This window comes from Ornithodoros turicata, chromosome 1, assembly GCF_037126465.1.
Source record: "Ornithodoros turicata isolate Travis chromosome 1, ASM3712646v1, whole genome shotgun sequence".
In the NCBI taxonomy this organism is placed as follows: domain Eukaryota; kingdom Metazoa; phylum Arthropoda; class Arachnida; order Ixodida; family Argasidae; genus Ornithodoros; species Ornithodoros turicata.
Genome location: NC_088201.1, coordinates 218,447,541 through 218,464,967, shown reverse-complemented (window position 1 = coordinate 218,464,967; position 17,427 = coordinate 218,447,541). Strand labels below are relative to the sequence as shown.

The window sequence follows — 17,427 nt, the reverse complement described above, 5'->3', positions numbered from 1 at the left end:
ACATAGCATCAGAACAAAATGTATCGTCATTTATTTCCAAGTGCTATGATCGTTTTCAGATCGAATGAATTTCTTTGTGGTGAGTGAACGAATTTTGTTTGCATCATTTTGGTATTTGTCTTTTTTGGATAAAAAAACCTCCCACATTTATGTAAATCCCTTCACAAGGGTCTTTAAGTAAACAAATGAAATGAAGAACTTCGTGATACTTTCATAGTTGGAGCATTTTTAATGCATATTTTAAAACAGTGGCTGCTAAAAATGTGTCGGACACCGTTACAAAGGCTGCCGTCTGTATCAGGTGAATCATGATTTTTCCCAGAAGCCCAATAATGTATAATGTTGCATCACATATGCTATTTTGGAGCAATCTCTGCTGACATATTATGAAGATATTATCTGAGTGCCACAATAAACTATATGAACCACGTTTCACGTTACATCATCTTCGACTAAAACATGCCTATTTGAGTATTAGAGCAGCCCAAGATACAAAGCTTGGTTCCTCAAGGTCCACATCCTACTCGAACTGGGTGTGCACTTTGCACACAAACGGAAAATTGAGAATGAAAAAATGGCTAGGAAGCAAGTGAACTGGAGGTTTTACATCATGCATGGAAGATTGAGGTTTTCAATAGTCAACTTGTGTAGTGAGCACTTCTGGAGGACTGAGAGCAGGAACCGAGGCCACACACAGGGTAACCTGCATAACAGTCTGATTTACTTCCACATAACGATCATTAAAATACTTGAGGTGCTTAAACAATACTATTTGGGTGCTATCAGACAGAGTTCGAACAACACTTACGACATATTGACTGAATGGGTGGACAAAAGGATGCGTCAGAACAGGATTGGATTTGTGTCTGTGGTGGAATTGAGAGCCCAATGTAATTCATACCAGGCGGAGCAGGCTGATGAGATGGTGCTTTGTGTCAGGGGTCAGCACAGTAGTTTATCCAGAATCCCAAGCATGCAGGAGTGTTGAAAAAAGTTCGGGGGGAGGGGGGTCATTATTATAGTTGTATCATTACCAACATGTGTTTACAGCTGAAATTGCAAGGGCACCCCCTGTAGGGGGTACTTCCACCTAGTATCTTGGGTATTTAAAGCATGTAGTAGTTACTATGGGAAAGGCTTTGCGTATCCTGTTCACCGCGCAGACTGGTATAACGATTCTCTTGTTTTTTTCGAGTCTGTGCAACATCCATCTCGCGAACTGTTGGTATGTAGTGTACGTATCTATTTCCTGTATGAGACACGCAAGCTTTGAACAAAGCTAAAGCTAGTAGGACGCCGAGTATTAATTCAGCTGCACTCTTTCTGAATAAGTGACGAACAATAACGAAAAGTTCAGAAAAACTATTTTGTATTGAAACCAACCAGCATGATTGTGCACGAGACACGTACGCTTCTTACTTGTGAATATGAGCGCTAGGTTCGTGCTGCCCTCGAAGTTCTAAATATGCTACTTTAAGAGCAGCTCCTTGCAACATAAGCACTCGACTTCTTTCGGCATTATTATGCAATGAACCACTCCGGCCCCTTTACACGGCGCCGTCAAACATGAAATTTACACAAACTGTTCATGTGCTTCATCGTGATGGATGCTGAAAGCTCATCTAACAGTCTGTCGTTGGAACTTCCTCTTCATGCTGAAGTCGATTCGCGGCTCAACATTTCAAAAGCAAGGCCTCCAAACTCTGCTGCACGTAGCAGGTGCCTCTCAGCTGCTGAAAGGTAGCTGAAAAGCTGACTTGTCGACTCCGCTGTGCTTCCGCGTCCATATTGAAAAAGCACCCAGCAATACGGAAGTTGCGGAAACCACCCGAACTTCCGGTGTGGACTTTCCACCAATAAACATCGCGGGCGTTTGACGTCATACACATGAGAAAACCACTGCATAATAGCTAGAGTTTTGCGCTGATCGCACGAGTTGAGGGCAGAAATCGAAACCGCTTTTCGGCTTCTTGTTTGGAATAGTTGGCGGCTCCGCAGAGACGAAACGTTTCAGTTGTAACTTGGAGGCACCATGTAGGTTCGTTATCCATACAAACAAAGACATTGACCAGGTTCTGGTCAGAGACCCTTTAAAGATGAATGCGAGAATAATAAAAATAAAACCCGAACAAAACAAAGCACGCGGCCCCGTGCTATGAGTCCTTCGTCGTCTTCTTCCTTATTTTTGTACAATTTTACACATGCGGTGCTCCAGGAGCAATAAAATGACACTATACTTTGGTAATCAACTAGGACGGACGCGACCGCCCCTTTAAACACAGCCGTAGAGCCTGCGGAAAGTGCGCTCCGCGAGAGTGAAGAAAGCCCCTTACCGTGTCAGACTGCATGGAAACTGATGCGACGCGGCTTCACAGACACTTCAAAAGTGTGTAAAACAAATGTTATTGCATTTAAAAAAGAAGGAAGGACACACAGACGGCAGAAGACGTTATCGGATTTGATATTGTGTCATCTCAAGGCTGGTCACGGAAGAGCTCTTTCCGCATCACACCATCCCTCCCACCTGTAATGGACGCGAAATTATTATTATGGATGTTTCCTCCGGCTGTGGTTTCGTTAGCCCCCTCCTCTTCCTTCATATACTCACTCCCCCATTCTCTCTTCTGTCATTATTTTATTTCTTCCAGAATTCAGTCCCTGTTATACCTCGTTTGGCACGGGGACTAATTCTTTATACTTCTGCCTCTTTCCTATACATTTATTTAAATCCTTCAGGCAGTCCTGCCTCCCACTACACCTATTATTCTTATTCATATACTTATTTGGTGTCAGGTCGTCGTTGTGAGACACATTAGTTCTGCAAAGCCGGATCTCTTTCCATAAAACGAGATGATACGAGTGGGAATATAAATGCGGAATATCTTTCAGTCTGGCAAGGATCCGGTGATGTCAAACACAACATGTCATGCCGTCCGGTTTGGTTGGTTGGTCAAATGTACGCGCTGATCCACAGTTAAGGCGGGGTCCCATACCCTCGATTTGAGAGCAGCAGCAGAGCAACAGCAGCGGAGCAGCAGAGCTGCAGCGACACGAGCGGTCTCATAGCACTGGGCGAGAGCAGCAGCGCTGCCGAGCTGCAGAAATTCCCTGCTGCTCTCGTATCCGAATTTTTGGTTGCTGTGCTGCCCTGTTGTTCTGCAGCCTGAGCAGCCGGTCTCGAAAGCCAATCAGGAGGCTGGTTGGTATTGTTTTCGTTCGACGGTGTTTAGGGTTAGCAGGGCGGTGAGTGACGGCAGAAGGTTTGTTTCTGGTTGTTCTGTGATTTGATTCCGAAGACCTGGATACGCTTGTGATTGCCAGTACTTTGGAGCGAGTGTTCAATCATCGGGGCTGCGTGAAGTGCGCTTTCAGGACATAATTTGGTTCATAAAGTTCAATAAAGTGTTCGACCGAACCTACGTGATACATATGTTGTGTACCAGTTGTAGCTACATGTTCGCTTGTTTTCTGGAAAGTACTTCAAAACCCGTGACCTTATACGTACAAGCACTTTCACGTCCATGCCGTGTGAAAACCAAACCGAACAAATTTCTTGTGGTCGGTATTCGAAGACCTTGCTAGGTGGTTGTAAATGAAACTGACCCTTGAAAGGGGTTAGATGGAGATAGACAACGTTCAGACGTTCGTTCAGACGGTTCGATAGAGATAGATAATGAACCTATTCCTTGTGAAAACAGGCAGAAAGCAGTGAGTACTAGCAGAAGGGGCCTTTGCTTTCGTTAGACAATTTTATTTCACTAAGAGCAACGTACGCATTTGACAGTCACCGTAAATCAAAATATCGAATACTATAGTAACGAGGCAATATTTATACGACAAAATCGCGTAGAAGAATCTCCACACAACACAGCAAGGACTGTTCTGCACAGCAGTAGGACGAACCTACGTTGAATGTGATGACACTGACTACACATCAGCGAAGAGTCAGTCAGGTAATACGAGACTCAGACCACCACCACACTCATCTCAAAGTTCACTTATGAGCTCCAAATCCACAATATACCTCTCCCACAAACGCCTTTCACCTAGGATTGCGTTCCTGGGTGTGTGCACTAAAAGGCTTAGCACCTGCGTACGCCTTCGGAATGTGCGAAATGTAAACAACGACACAGTTGCCAACACGTTTTGTGTTTCCTAAGCCGCTGCTGCCGGTAATTCAAAACGAAGCAATGGGACGCCTCCAGCAGCAGACCAGCGGCAGCAGAGAGCTGCTCTGCTGCCATGTTGCCGTGTTGCTGCTGCCGCACCGTTGCCGCTTTGCTGCTGCTGCTCGCATAAAGCAATGGGACCCGGCCCCTACCCTCTCTGTCCTATCGCTCATGAGCTACCTTATTTGTCCTTACCCCGAGTAAAGGAGCGACGCACAGGCAGAAGCGCATGTGGTCTCCTCTATGGCAGTGGTTCCCAAAGTGTGGTCCGCGGACCCCTGGGGGTCCGCGAGAGTGTCCATGGGGGTCCGCGACCGTCTCTCACGTTTCAGCAGTGTTGTACCCGTTACCGAAATATGCTATCGCGATACCGATACTCGTTACTTGAGTAAAAGGTATCGAAATACCGATATCGATACTTCTTTTTTAAAGTAACGGAGTACCGCTACCGATACTAAAAAAAGTAACGCGATACTTTGGGCGATACTTTTGTTTGAAATACGGAGATGACGCAACATAGAAATATATCGCTTACGTGAACAGTTTTGCAGTGAAAAGACAGCATATTTCATATGCAGCTCGGAAACGTTATGCTTGACTTTTATCAATAGCTGGTTCTTCAAATCGTCTTCTGCCATCCTTGCAAGCCGTGGTCTCTACGGCGGCTGATAGAGGCCAGTGTGACAATTACGTTAGTGTCAGGCCCATACATGCCATAGAGTCCAATGACCAAGGAATCCTATCCGAAGTTAACAATGCCACAGCATATGTGAGCGTGACTCAGTGTGACACGGCAGCTTAGCAGTGGAATCCAGAGCGCACTGTCAAAGTCTTGACATCTGATCGTTGACCTCAACTCTTTTGTTGAACACAGCGTGGTTTCGTTTCCTTCGGTTTCAAAGAAAAACGGTGGACACGTGTTTGGTATAATTCCATAATTCCGGTGACGGAGCACGTAGGCGTGTCCACAAGCTTCTTGTCGAGGGCTAGGCGGACCATTGACAATGAATAAGAGTGAGAAATATGGTCGGTGCAGAAAGGGCGGGGAACTAAAAAGTATCGGTATCGGTAACGATACAGAGATCGCGTTACCATAAATTTGTAACGGAAATACTTTTCCGATACCGACTTAAGAAAGTATCGCGATACGCACTCCGATACCGAAAAAGTATCGATTACTGTAACGGCGTTACTTGTAACGGCGATACGTACAACACTGCGTTTCAGTGAGGATTTTCGTCCCCACAAACACGCGCTCGTACATGCTGCCCAAATTTCCAAACACCTAGAACTTCCAAAATTCCTACAAGCATGCTTCAACGGCTAGCTTCTAATTTCTGATAGAAAAGTCCTGCAATGCACGTTCGTCCGCGTGATACACATACAAACAAGAAGAAGAAACCAGTCCGGAATCGTTTCTGAAGCTGTATCGAAAGCACGCAGTAGCTGACGAGGTTGCTGGTTATGTACTGGCTAGCATGGGAAATACAGTGCATCATATCGTTTTGCTTCCAGTTCGAACTGACTGAGAGTGTTCCTGTGTTTAGCGCATTTTATATTTGGCAGTCTGCGGACCTCTTGCAGCGATGGTGGCTCTACCGATGATACCTCGCACTGAACGCGGCGTTAGAAGTCAACTTCGCTTCTGTCTACTTGACCATGTTGATGCTTGCACAAATGTAATTTCGTTCCTGGTTATACCCTGTCGCACATATTAAACGAGGTCTGCAAGGCAGTGTGCACAGCGTGTATCCCGGTACATTTGTGTGTGTGTGTGTGGGGGGGGGGTCCGTGAATTGGTTCTCATCGCTTCCGGGGGTCCGTCACCGCCAAAAGTTTGGGAAACGCTGCTCTATGGATCCTCCTCCTCATGCCGTAGCGTATTGTTGAACGGCCTGCCTGCCGGCGGAGCGGGACGTTAGTTCGCCGACGCTGCATCATGGGCCGCCTTCACGGGGAACTTCTCTGGGGTGTTTACGTTGCAGCGTTTCTGCAGCTTTTTCCGCCGTTATTAATCCTCTCTCTTGTCGTACATTTTAATCCTTATATCATGATATTTTATCCATTTGCCATCCGAATTAATATTCCTTTCATTATTTTGAATCCTCATTTCACATCATTTAATCCATATCTCATGCGATTTAATTCAAGTGATTATGTGCGGGCTGCGTGACTTTTTTAGGACAGTTCCCATCTATTTTGGGACAATTCCCATGTCTACGGGTATTGCACATCTTTTTCATTACTAATAACTGCGCTGCAACTGTCAACAGTACGTACAGCTTAGGACAAAAGTTTACGGAACACGGCACTGGCACATTTCTTCATCGGAGCGGCCCCCTGTTAGATATTAGGAAGAGATCGAACAAGAAACGGGTGACCGGCTATTCTGTTAATCTTTCAGTATGTGTGTCTGCTCCTTTTCGCTTCTAGTGTGTCGTCCCAACAGCGAAATGCGACACCCCGGTGTTCCGTAAACTTTTGTCCCAAGCTGTTCCAACCTGCCCGGTCCTTGTTACAATAATGCGGGTTTCTGCGCCATAATGAGATACTGTGGGACTGTCAATCTGTATAACGGTATTGTGGCACTACTCCCATGTCTACGGATTTTACCCATGGTTTTCATTAAAAACGTGGGTTTCTGAACTGTACTGGAATGCTGTGGGACTGCCAGTCTTGATTACAATATTGTGGGGCTATTCCCACGTCTACGGGTTTTACCCATGGCTTCTATTAAAAACGCGGGTTTCTGCACTGTAATGGGATACTGCGGGACTGTCTACCTGGATTACGACATTGCGGGACTATTTCCATGGCTACGGGTATTAAATATGCGGGATTCTGCACCGTAATGGGATACTGCCGGACTGTCGATCTTGATTACGATATTGTGGGACCATCTCGATGTCTATGGGTATTACCCATGCTTTTCATTCAAAATGCGGGTTTCAGCAGTATAACGGGATGCGACTGTGTATCTGGAATACAATATTGTGGTACTATTTCCATGTATGCTGGTACTACCCATGCTATTCATTAAAATGTTGGTTTATGCACTGTAATGGGATCCTATGGGACTGTCTATCTTGATTATGATGTCCTGGGAACTATAAGCATGTCTATGAGTTTTACCCATGGTTTTCATTAAAAACGCATTCGTTAAAAACGCGGGTTTCTGCACTGCGATGGAATACTGTGGGACTGTAAGCCTTGATTACTATATTGCGGGGCTATTCCCACGTCTACGGATATTACTCGTACTTTTACTAAACACGTGGGCTTTTGCATTGTAATGGGATACTGTGGGACTGTGTATATCGACTACCATAATGTGGGACTATTCCCATGTGTACGGGTATTACCCATGAGTTTCATTAGATGCGGGTTTCTGCACTTTAACGGGATAGTGTGGGACCGTTGATCTTGATTACGATATCCTGGAACTATAAGCAAGTGTATGGGTATTCCCCGTGCTTTTCATTAAAAACACGGGTTTTTGCACTAATGGGAAACTGCGGGACTGTAAATATTGATTACCGTATTTTCGTACAATTCCCGTGTCTACGGGTATTGCGCATACGTTTAATTAATAATGCGGTTTTCTACACCATAATGGGATACTGTTTGACTGCCAGTCTCGATGATGATACTGTGAGGCTATTCCCACGTCTACGGGTTTTACTCATGGTTTTCATTAAAAACGTGGGTTTAAGCACTGTAATGGGATAATGTGGAACTGGCTATCTGAATTACGATATTGCGGGACTATTTTCATGTCTACGGGCATTACCCGTGCTTTTCATGCAAAATGCGCGTTTCTGCTCTATAATGGGGTACTTTGGGACTGTCAACCTGCATAACGGTATCGTAGGACTATTCCCATGTCTACGTATTTTACCCATGGTTTCATAAAAACGCGGGAATCTGTACTGTAATGGGATGCTGTGAGACTGTCAGTCTTGATTACTGTATTGTGGGGCTATTCCCACGTCTCCGGGTATTTCCCGTGATTTTATTTAAAACGCTGATTTGTGCGCTGTAATATGATACACTGGGTCTGTCAATATGGATTACAATAGTGTGGGACTATTTCTATGTCTACGGGTATTACCCATGCTTTTCATTCAAAACGAGGGCTTCTGCACTCTGGGACTCTATATGGATCACAATATCCAATCACAGTGCAGAAACCCGCATATTTAATAAAAATCATGGGTAAAACCCGCACACATGGGAATAGTCCCGCAACATCCTAAACCAGATAGACAGCCCCACAGCACACCGTTATACTGCAGAAACCAGCATTTTGAATGAGAAGCATGCGTAATACCCACAGACACGGAAATAGCCCCGCAATATCGTAATCCAGATAGACATTCCCGCAGTATCCCATTATGGTGCAGAAACCCGCATTTTGAAAGAAAAGCATGGGTAATACCCGTAAACATGGAAATAGTCCCGCAATATAGTAATCCAGATAGACAGTCCTGCAGTATCCCATTATAGTGAAGAAACCTGTTGTTTTAATGGAAACTATGGGTAAAACCCGTAAACGTGCGAATAGCCCCACAACATCGTAATCAAGAATGACAGAACCACACTATCCCATTAGAGTGCAGAACCCCACATATTTAATTAAAAGCATGGGTAATACCCACACACATGGCAACAGTCCCACAATATCCTAAACCTTATAGAAAATCCCACAGTATCCCGTTATACTGCAGAAACCTGCATTTTGATTGAAAACCATGGGTTATACCCATAGACATGGAAATAGCCCCACAATAACGTAATCCAGATTGACGGTCCCACAGTATCCCATTACAGTGCGAAAACTTTAACCGAAAGCACGGGGAATACCCGTAGGCTTACTTATAGTCCCAGGATATAGTAATAAAGATCGACAGTCCCACGGTATCCCATTACAGTGCAGAAACCCGCATACCTAATGAAGAGCATGAGTAATATCCGTTGACAGAAATACTCCCGCAATATCGAAATCCAGATTGGGAGTGCCACAGTATCCCATTACAGTGCAGAAACCCACGTTTTTAATGAAAACCATGGGTAAAATCCGTAGACATGGGAATAGTCCCACAATATCGTAATCCAGGTTGACAGTCCCACAGTATCCCATTATGGTGCAGAAACCCACGTTATTAATTAAAACCATGTGCAATACCCGTACACATGGGAATTGTCCCAAATTTAAAAAAAAAGTCGCTTAGCCCACACATAGTCACTTGGATTAAATTGCATGAGAAATTGATTAAATTATGTGAAATGAGGATTAAAAATAATGAAAGGGGGATTAATGCGGATGGCAAATAGTTTAAATGTCATGGTATAAGGATTAAAATGTACGACAAAAGGATTAATAACGTTGGAAAAAGCTGTGAAGATCCAGAAGGGGATACCGATGACATAGGTGGATCACACACTCTTGTCGGCCACATATCACCATCGTCTGAATGAAGTTGCTGATATTTGCATTATGTATGCTCCTGGAATGATATCATATCCTCCGTTTACGTGGAAAAACGTGTGGAAGGTTGTCGTTAATTGGAGATATTTGGTCACAACGAACTCAATTCCTGTTGCAGGGAAAGGTAAAAGCGGAAAAGGGAAAGGAAAGAAAAAAGACAAGAATGGTGAGTGTACACGGAAGTTGGTAATGACTGTCAAGACGTCCATGCACATGCAGCGGAGCCTGTGAGCTCGTGTTGCGTTGCTACGTCACGTCCTTGTTGGCTTCGTTGTCATTGAGCATGTCTACCAGCTTCCCAGCGTATATGTGATCTTATCATATGCAAATCAGGTAGTTTTGTGTTCTGACTGTCGCTAAACTCTGCACTGATTTCCCCCTATTCATGTATAGCCGCATTCAATGTAGTGCAGATGTACACATCGCATAATTGTACACGAAATACTAATCTATTTAGTCATTGAGTTCTGCTAATGGGTACCCAGCGTGAAGCTGTTGCAATTCATTACTCATCTGTCACCAGCGTCACTACTAGATGGTGAGGGATACTGGTCAAAAGTCTATTACGAGCCGTGAGTTCTCATACAACTATTCAATATTATCCGGTGAACGAAGCCTTAAAAGGTAAGCAAGCCAGTGTAATGATGTTGATGGTATCGTTCCTTTGAGCTTGAGATGATGGCAAGGACAGGAACAAACACAAGTAGACAGGGCTAGACTCAGTCTAGGAGTTTAGCTCTCGCGTTTAGCTGTACGCGGAGTTCCCCAGTTTCCCTTTCTGCCTGTCTCCCATGGAGCTACCTTATTTGTCCTTTCCCCAGGTAAGGGAGGGATACCTCAGGCCGATGCGCGCGTGGTCTCCCCTGTGCACGGATGCGGAGAGCAATGCCGGTCTACGACCCCCTAATTGTTGCCTTATGAGTGGACACACACTTCGTTACGTGGTGTCTCTATAGATTACCCTCTCTCCTGCGGACTCTCTCCTGCGGAGCTGTCGTAGCGTGTTGCTGAGTGGTCTTCCTGCCCTCGGGGCGGGACGTTACTTGGGGACACTTTATCATGAACCGATTTCACAGGGACCTGTCTGAAGTGTTTATGTTGGAGCATTTACAGAAAATTCACAAAGGGATTCTGAGGCAATAGATGGATTGCGCATTATTGTCGGCCACATTTCACTGTCGTGTGTATGGCTGCTGATATTTGCATTTTTGCGCTCTTGGAATGATATCATAGCCGCTGCTTAGGGGTGGAAAAAGAGTAGGAGGTCATCGTTCATTGGAGATATTTGGTCACAACCAATCCAATTCCTGTTGCAGAGGGTGGAGGAAAAAAGAAAATGGGAAAGAAAGAAGAACAGAAGGTTGAATGTCCATGGAAGTTGGTGTTAAATATCCGTACACAGGTTAGAAACAGGGCAGAGACTTCTGAGTGGTACTAACGACACCGGCGCTGCCTCGACGACACCGCTACACCGCAGTTTTGCCCACAGTTTGACGGCTGAACTTGACCAAGGCTGGCCCCGTCCAAGGGAAGTTATGGGCCGCGACCGACTTCACACTAATCGAGCTAAAGGCAGCGTTGAAGCTTGGGACCGCCGGCTCGTCTCCGGGACACGATAAAATCACATTTGCCGCACTGCGAAACGTTGACGGGGGGTCACTCCAAGCTATCCTTCATGTGTATAATACGTCTTGGCAACAAGGATCCTTACCACCTACCTTGAAGGAGGCATTGGTTGTTCCCATCTTGAAACCAGGCCCTATTCTCTTTTCGCCCTGTGAGCCTGACAACCTGTATGGGAAAACTGATGGAGAGAATGGTTTTGCATCGCCTCGACTGGTGGTTCGAAAAACAACGTGCGTCCCCTCAACAAATGGCTGGATTTCGTCGCCACCGAAACTCCGTGGATCCAGGTGTCGACCTAGTCTCTACAGTCCAACATGCTCGTGCCCATCGGCGGATCGTCCTATCGGTTTTCCTCGACATCAAGCGCGCATATGATCCCGTCTCGCACATTTGAGTGCTGCACGCTTTGCGCTCGGTTGGGGTATCCGGTCGGCTCTTCGTCTGGCTGCAAGAATTCCTTACGAACCGAACTGTCACTGTCCGTACATCCCAAGGCCAAAGCCCTCAGCATCCTGTTCATCAAGGAGTCCCCCAACGAAGTATTCTCAGTCCGACACTCACTGTGGTGATCCTCGAAAGTGTCGTTTTCCGTGGATGCAGACGACGTCGCCCTTTGGAAAGTACGAAAATCACGCCCAGCCATACAGCGCCGCCTGCAGCTCGCGTTAAATATTGTACATATGTACCTCACGCACCTTGGGGTGGACCTTTCACCCGAAAAGTGCGTCGAGCTCCCTTTCACGCGCGAAGCTATGACCGATTCCTCTCTTTGGGTTGGTGCCAAGAAGCTTGAGCCGGTACGCTTCCATCGCTTCCTTGGCGTGGTAATAGACTCGGACTTGCGCTGGGCTCGGCACATTAAACACTTTCAAACTAAAGTGCAGCGATGGCTCCCCGCAATTCAACATCTTTCTGGCTCAGGATGGGGATGTGATCAGCGTTCCCTGCTCGCAGTTCCCGCGGCGTTGGTGAGGGCGACTGTGCTTTACAGCCTTGCTATCCTGCACAGGATATCAATAACATCATTAAATACCCTTCGGTCCCTGTTTGCTGGAAGCCTTCGTCGCTGCCTCGGAGTTCCAAGGATGGTGAAACACGGCAAGTACTGGCTGAAGTGGGGAACTCCCGGCTGAGGTTCTACGTGAACGTGGAACAGCTAGGCACTTCCAACGTCTGCGTGCTCACATTCCCCGTCACCCGCTCCCGAGGAAAATTCGATACCGCCCTGAAAGCGACTTCTATCGCGTAGCGCAGAGGACACGCCAGACTCTCACGGGCTTCATAGCTAAGGACATTATACCGCCGGAAGCCCCTTGATCTCTTCCGGTACCGCCGACATTCGTAAGCCTTCCGAACCTTCTGGAAAGAAGAGATCAGGTGCCTCCTTAATGTCCCCGAGCCCAGTTTTCTACGTTCACAGCAGCATATACAGATGGCGCATCCCGAAACAACCAGTCCGCCTCAGCATTCGTCATACTGTCTGCAAGCGTAGTGCAAGTACGACGTCTTTACATCCATCCTCCTCAACAGCTGCGGAACTCTATGCGATCCTTTTCTATCTACAACACATCGCTGATTTTACCCCGCGAGAATGGGCAGTCTTCACAGACTCAAAATCTGCACATCAAGCCATTGAGAATTCCAGCATACGAGGCCCATCCGCACCCCTAGTCACATATGTGTTAATGGCTTACCACACTGTCTATGCAGCTGGCCACAGGCTAGTTCTCCAGTGTGTTCCAGCCCATTGTGGTGGCGTGGGGAATGAGCAGGCCGACAGCGCCGCAGAAGCAGCACTCTCGTATCGGAAGCGGACCAGTATTGTTCTGCTGAGAGGACACCGCCGTTCCATTCTACAACGCCTGGTGACCACCCCTGGCTTCCCGCAAATGGAAAACCGACATTCTCCCTCCATTTATGTTGAGCAGAGTTGATCCCACGCTCGCTTTCCGCAAGCCACGAAACACCTCTCGTCAAGATGCTGCATTCATCCACCGAATGCGACTCGATGTGGCCTTTACAGCTCAGTGGCGTTACCGCTTGAGACATGTTGACTCTCCCACCTGCTGCCACTGTGGTGCTCTAGAGGATCTGGAGCACATTCTTCGTCATTGCCCCCACTACCAACCTTCCCGAACCACACTCTCTGACTCCCTTAGTCAGCTGGACTCTCGCCACTTCTCCCTATCGAAATTGCTTGGTCCCTGGCCCAATCCAGCCCAGCAACGACCTGCACTCAAATCCCTTTTGACATTTCTGGACACCATCGGACTTTGGTCGTTATTGTGAAGGGGCTCATTATCTCATTCCCCACTTCGTCACCAGTAATGGGGTAGAGTATCGCCTCCGGCGATGAACCTCCCCACTCTCTATCTCAAAATAAAGGTGTTGTTGTTATCTATCGTTCATCAGCATGCAACGTTTCACGGCGATAGGCGTATCAGAAAATTTTACAAAATTTGGAAAGCATTACTAAAGATCAAGTGTCAGTGCAAATCTTGCTTTCATTATGTCTCGGATATCGTAGGTACGAGCTAATGCATTTATGCATCGCTATCGATAATCGAGCACGCGCAAGTGTCTACAATACTGTTGAACAATGTTTAGATGTTGCAAGACTGAATTTTTGAAGGACACACAACACTCGAGTAAAGAACATTTGTGCGAAACCGTGCTCCATTATGATGGTACCAAAATTACACCTAAAAAGGCGTCCGCCATGCACGTTATTACACCTTTAAAGGTGTGAAAAGATTTAGAGTGTACCTCACTGTATCGATCGGGACCAGCTTGTCGGAAATATCGGGGAGATCATCAGTTCTCATACAGTGCGAAGTATTCTCCGTCGCTCGCAACTCCTTGTGGCTGTACCACGAGATGGCAGAACCGAACCTGAGTCCAGTGCCCAGTGGAGACCAGTGAGAATTCTGTTGCGCATCGTTGACGCGTTAGTTACTGCGTTAGTAGCGCTTGTTTCCTTGTTTTTGCCCACGCTGAAGGCACATGCTGGACTATGTCGATGATTGTCCATCAAACTCGCTATGCCTAACCAGTCCTGTCTTGCCTCCCACCTGCCATGCCATTCACATTTGGATCGGTCAACCTCTCGGACAAAGTCGACACCCCTGTCATCACGGCAACTATCCCTGCCCTCGGGTGCAACCGAATGACACTTGCCTCGCCATTGTTCTTCCGCCGCCATTTTCGCCTCCTTGCTGGCCGCTCCCGTCTGCCACATTGGTTCTCTGTTTGCAGTCCGCCGTATTAGCCATGGACGATGCCCGCATTCAATTGCAGCGAGTTGGATGCCCAAACTATTGTTTGCTTCATTTCGAATCTGCTACAAAATACGTTAGCTCGTCGTGGCCTGGACACCACAGGTTCCAAAGAAAAACTGCTTCAACGTCTTACTTAGTGTAGACGTGTACAACGTAGTGTAGTGTACAAGGTAGCACCATTTCTGCGCGACTGCAGGGCTCCCACAGAATCTCCCAGCCACTTCAGCCCATCTGGACCGCACAATTTTGCAGCAATTTATTGCGTCGATAAACAGCCTGGGCCTGTTTCTGCAGCAACCCCCAACTGTTGTGCCGCTTCATCTCACCTCGGGGGCTCCTTCGGCATCGTCATTCTCGTTATGCGCCCAAAAGCCATCCTGGGGGCACCCCACAAGTACCCACCATGACACACGCATAACGTTTCGATCAATCCACACCGCAACCAGCCCAGCCCGTCGCACTGCAACCTTCGCTCCCTACATTACAGTCGTGTTGTCGCTGCGCCAAAAAAACTCCCAATCATCATCAACATTACAGTCGTGCCAAGCTCAGCGGACAGCGCCCGTTAGCATCACCGCCATGCCGGTTGTCTCGTCGAACACACCTTGTTTTGAGGATTGTAAAAAAGAAAATGCTCGATCTAGATACGAGACACCGAGATAATTCAACGTTTGATTTTATGGTCACCGGAGACGACGCGTCTTATCGCCGCCAGCGATGTTCCGGGAACAGCCAGAAATTGACACCTGACGTCCGGAGGGACGCACCCAACATGGGAAACTTGCTTTAAAGCTTTCACGGACTCGTCCGAACATAACTTGACACTGATTCAGTCGTAACATCAAGTAATCGCTAAAGTGCAATCCCCTTGTCAAAGTCTTTATGACTACGCCTACGCAAAGTTACGGATTGTCGATAAATTCCCGGCGATGCTGTCAACGGATCCTGTCTCCGACAACAGCAGCTGGCTCCGTTTGCGTGACAATTCAGTTCCATAGCCACAGAGTCAATCTTAACAGCCTCCGCAGTGGTTCCCGCGTGAGCAGCAAGCGCGTGCTCGGTACACTTCCAAGGCTATTGAGATTGAGTCTCGGACTCGTTCTGAACTTTTACGCAAAAGGGCCCTCTTCCGTACGTATTTCACGACAGGAGGGCTATTCTGCGCTGCTTTCAATGTGATTCCCATCAGGCGGTGCACTGAAGTAATAGGGTACCACACTGGCATATTTCTCTCGAAAATCTGTCACGTGAGGGAGTATATCGGACGTTACGCTATTGATACAGTGTGTTTTTTGTCTGTTACAGGTTTTATCGAAAGGAGTTGTGAGATGTGTATATCGTGATGCCATTTTTGCCGGCGAATTACGCGGCAGGGCGGACGACCTGTGGCATAGAGCACGTAACTGCTGGGCTACTAATACCTTTTTATCATTATCTTTTACGTTTTTCCATAAAACTACACGTTGTCGCAAAAGTGCGAAATAGCTAAATTAGAGGGGACCATTATTTCAATCCACCCACTCTTTCAAACATTCTGAAATGAACGCGTACACTGAGATATAAATCGCGAATCTTTGGTATGCAAATGATCCGAAACCAGACCTACGCACTTCTCGAGCGCAGAAAGGACATCGCTTCGGCTTATCTGTGCCGGAAAGCGGTCTATCTGGCCAACAAATCAGCCTTATTCCAATCAAATTATTCGGTACAAGAAAAGTGGCCCTCCGACTCGAACACCCTTTCCCTCTTTTTTTGCGTTCGAGAAGTGCGTAATTCCGTTTGTATTATTTTTGTATAGTTCTGGTTATCTCAAAGCGCGTACGTGCTAATTCCATGAATTTTGGGAAACATGGTGGATTCAAGTGACGGCTGCCTCCAATTATGTTGTCCCGCATTTTCGCAAAAACATCTAATTGCAAAGTTAACGAATGAAGTTTAGGTAATTCATCGTCCAGTAGTTGCATGCTGTTTCTCACATGACGTCCGTGCGGCTGCGAAAGCCGCTCGCCAAACAGCTATCAACGCTCCTATCCCAGCTTAAAAAATATATCTGTCCACTCTACTTGATATGCAGTGACTTGAATATCGTTTTCTATGCAGAGACAACCCCGTACACTACGTAGAACCTGACAAGGCTCGTGGCATGCAGTACACCACTGGGGACCTGGAGAGGAATAATACTGTTCAGCTAGTGACTCACATTGATATTGCAATAAAAATGCAGCCATTGTCGTTCTTCAATCTCTGTTTTGTCCTCTATGCATATGGTAAGGGTTTAAGGCACAGCGAGCTGCTACGTATTTTAGACGGTAAAAACCGAGACAGAGAAAGAAGGACAAAGACGAACATGTCCTGTAACGTGTAGTCTTTGTCCTTCATTCGCTGTCACAATAATAATGCTGTCGTCATGTTACACGTAAGGTTGGTCTTGCTATAGTATGACGACATGTCATGTAATAAGAGATTCCTTTTCTTCATTCGTTATATTGCTTGATGCACCTTCTGTAACAAGATTTGACGTTCTTGTGACGAAATGCATACGTTTCACGAGGAACTACTTGTAATTTTTTAAACACTTTTTTCCCCTAAAGAAAGTTCATCATACGATCCTGAAAATACAGAACACGCACATTTCAACATACATAAACTATATCCATGTAGCAATCTCCGTGTCACAAAGAAGTGTTCGAGGGGATCCCCCACAGTTTCCTACCCGTCAACCCCATTTGATTTGAACGTTATGAGGAAGCTTTTCTTCCAAGTCTTCCGGGTATCTTCTGTGTGACTTAAGATTTTTAAGATTTTTAATTGGCACCAGGGTTTTGTTATTTTTCTATGGAAAGCCTGAGCTTCTCGGATTCATCGT

At 46.4% G+C, this 17,427-nt stretch overlaps 1 long non-coding RNA gene across 1 annotated transcript; it reads left to right on the top strand.

Annotated features, from left to right (window-relative positions):
- The first annotated feature begins 9,763 nt into the window (after window positions 1-9,763).
- On the top strand, window positions 9,764-16,802 carry LOC135376665 (uncharacterized). The gene is made up of 2 exons (XR_010417795.1): window positions 9,764-9,823; window positions 16,662-16,802. It is a non-coding gene; the product is annotated as an uncharacterized LOC135376665 (long non-coding RNA).
- Window positions 16,803-17,427: the final 625 nt, after the last annotated feature.